Source organism: Fukomys damarensis, unplaced genomic scaffold (assembly GCF_012274545.1).
Source record: "Fukomys damarensis isolate Sample0158 unplaced genomic scaffold, DMR_v1.0_HiC HiC_scaffold_20, whole genome shotgun sequence".
NCBI classification, from domain to species: domain Eukaryota; kingdom Metazoa; phylum Chordata; class Mammalia; order Rodentia; family Bathyergidae; genus Fukomys; species Fukomys damarensis.
Window position 1 is genome coordinate 21,424,329 of NW_022900932.1, and position 3,201 is coordinate 21,427,529.

Below are 3,201 nucleotides of genomic sequence, written 5' to 3' on the forward strand. Positions count from 1 at the left end.
TGAGTTCGAGACCAGCCTGGACTACATAGTGAGCTTCAGGTCAGTCTCAACTGCATAGTGAGACCCTGTCTCAAAAAAACCAAACAAAATAAAACAAACAAACAAAAAACCTGGGCGTGGTGATGCAAGCCTGTAATCCCAGCATTCGGGAGGCTGAGGCAGGAGGATCGCTGTGAGTTGGAGACCAGCCTGGACTACATAGTGAATTCCAGTTCCAGGTCAGTCTCAACTACATAGTGAGACTCTGTCTCAAAAAAAAAAAAAAAAAAAAAAAAAAAAAAAAAAGAGGCCAAAGAGATCCTCTGGGCCCTTTTTCTAGCATTCTGTGCTTCCCTCACAAAGTAACAACGAGCATAGAGCAAGAACTGTATCAGTGCACAGCAGCTCTTCCCTCGCCTTCCTGGCACCGTTTGGCCTTTCGGAGCCATTCTACCAATCAGGAAAGCAAGCAGATCGGACTGTCTGCTCCCTCTGGGGTCCTGCCTTCACCACCCTCCAGGACCCCACGGTGGCCTAAGACCTGACCAGCCAAACTGCCCTGCCGACTTCTTTATTGCTCTTACCCTAGGACCCCAGATCAGATGGTAATTAGCAATCCTATTCAAAACCAGGGATTCCTCACTTGTCATCACCATCACATCAGATCTTTCCCTCCAAATGTCCTATCCAGGACTGGGGGTGTAGCCCTGTGATAGAGCACTTGGCCAGCACGTGGAAGGTCCTCATACAAACCTCATACAAAAAGAAAAAGTGCTCATGGGTAGTTTTTTCTATATTCTGGCTAGATGCCCACATTCTTTTTGTTGTTGTTGTTTTGTTTTGTCTTACTGATTGGAGACAGGATCTTGCTATGTAATTCAGGTTGGCCTTGAACTCACTACATAACCCAAAGTAACCTCAAACTGGCAGCAAACCTCCTGCCTCAGCCTCCTGAGTACTGGTATTATGGGCATGCACCACCATGCCCAACTACATGTCCAAATTCTTGTAACAACTCAAACATTTCAAAGTCATTTCTGCCCAGAGCCTAAGTCAAGCTTGATGACCAGTAGGACCATCATGCTGCACAACCCATCCATACAATACAGCGGCCACTGCATCCAGATTCTGCTATGAGGCCATGTTACCTAGTGGGCGGTGCAGGATGGGGGTGACTGGTGATGTACTACATCCTTCAGAAGGTAGTGAACATCACCAACCCAGACACCCGTACTGTACGTGGCTCATCAAACAACACCCCAAAGTATGGTGCTTTGGCTTACTGAGTACTTTGAATTAAAGGACACTGGATGGCTTCAGAGGCCAAGTCTCTTTCTGATCTTCTCCCGCAAGACAGCCACAGATAGAACTTAAGACCTCCTCTTCCTGAAGGTGGGCCATAGGAACTACAGCCCCTTTCCTCCAAAGACCACCATAACATCTAAAAACACTACCCTGAGCTTCCCCCACTTTTCTGTGTAAAAGCTGGCTGTAGAGGAACTGTCTGAGCTGCCTGACTACAACAGGTCATCAGCGATTCCTCTACTCAGGAGGAACACCATACAGCAAGGCCTTGCTCAGCTTCCTGCCTTAGTCTACTGACATTAGGTCACAGATTTCTGTCTGATCATGTTTCTGCACGGCTGGCCGCTCCTCATCTTTATTAAACATACAAATGGAACATTTTCCCTGGTTCTTTGGAATTTCATTTGTTTTAGGGGGCTAGGGGTCATCGTTCAGTTGTAGAACACTTTGCCTAGCATGTGCGAAACCCTGAGTTCATCTCCAGCACCACAGAAAATAAAGAAATGTGTAAATGTGTTATGCTTTTCTCTTGTTAATCTGCCTTGTGTTGTGTTCCTGTGACAGGATACGTGTCACACCTTTCTGTCCGTTTACCAGCTTCCCCCATGCTGGCTGGGCCATCGGTGGCACTGAGGCTGCCTGTGAGTAAGCACAAACCCACTCACACTTCATCCCAGGTCTGGGGCCAGGCTGCATCCCGCTTCCCCTCCGGAATCCACTCTGCCTTCACCCTTTGAAAAGGGAGTGGGGGAACCAGAGACTGTAACCACTAATTCAAACCAGAGAAACCCAGGACACAGAACTGAAAAGAGTTTTTCATTCAGTCTGAAAGACCCCTTCCCTGTGAGGATTTTGGCTTGGCTACTTGGCTTACTGCTCTCCCAGCCAGAAATTTATTTTCTTCACTCACTGCTGCATATAAAAGGAGATGAAATGTGCCTATGTGGTTTTGCAGTGAGCTTTTTTTCCTTTCTCCTCCCTCTCTTAAGGAAAGAAAAATGGGGACAGAGGTGGGGCGGGGACAAATGATATGGAAGTGAGCCAAGGCTCAGGGCACTGGCCACACCGTCCCATCTGGACAGATGACACATTGCATCAGGTGCCTCCTGCTGCCTCTTCCCTTGCCCTAGGGACTAAAGCAAATGTTTATTTGCTGTTCCTCCTCAGGAGGGGGCGGATTTTATGGACCAAGTTAAGAGGGGTTCCTCGGTAGGCGTTCAATCACAGAGCTGGAACAACTGGTGAACTGTCAACAACACACCATTACCTGGCCCTGCAACCCACATAAATGCAGACAGAAGGAGGCTATCTCTGGGCGTTGACACCACCCGAGATCAGTCAGCAATGCAGGGGCAGCGGCTCAGTTTCTCCAAAAGAAATATATTATGCTGTGTGTTTTCTAACAAAACAGTCTGAAAAGACAAGGAAGGTGTTGGTCTCTATTCAGCTAAGAGCACCACCTATTTCTTTTGTGTGGCAGTAAATGTCTCCCACCTTCTCCTAGGTCCTGATCCAAGACCACTATACTGTCGAGTACAGCAAGTTGTGAAACCAGTCACCCACTCCAACTTTCAGAGACACAGACATACGGAGACACAGATAGAGACAGACAGAGAGACAGAGAAACAGAGAGAGGAAGCAGCAGTCTGACTGAGCAGATGCTGCTGGTCACCCCGTTGAGGGTGTCCACCCTAGGCGCCCCACAGAGCCTGGACAGAGGCCCCTGTCTTGTGACCAGCTCCAGTAACCCGGGCAAAGTCTCTCTCCGCAGAGCATGGCTCTCCTGCCAGGAACCTGTGGCTCTCAGGAGGTAAGAGTAGAGGAATGGAGGCTTCTCCGGCCGCGGTCGGGCACACCCCCGGGCTGCAGCGTCCGAGTCCTGACAGGGGGGCCGGACCCCAGCCCCAGCTCCCGCTC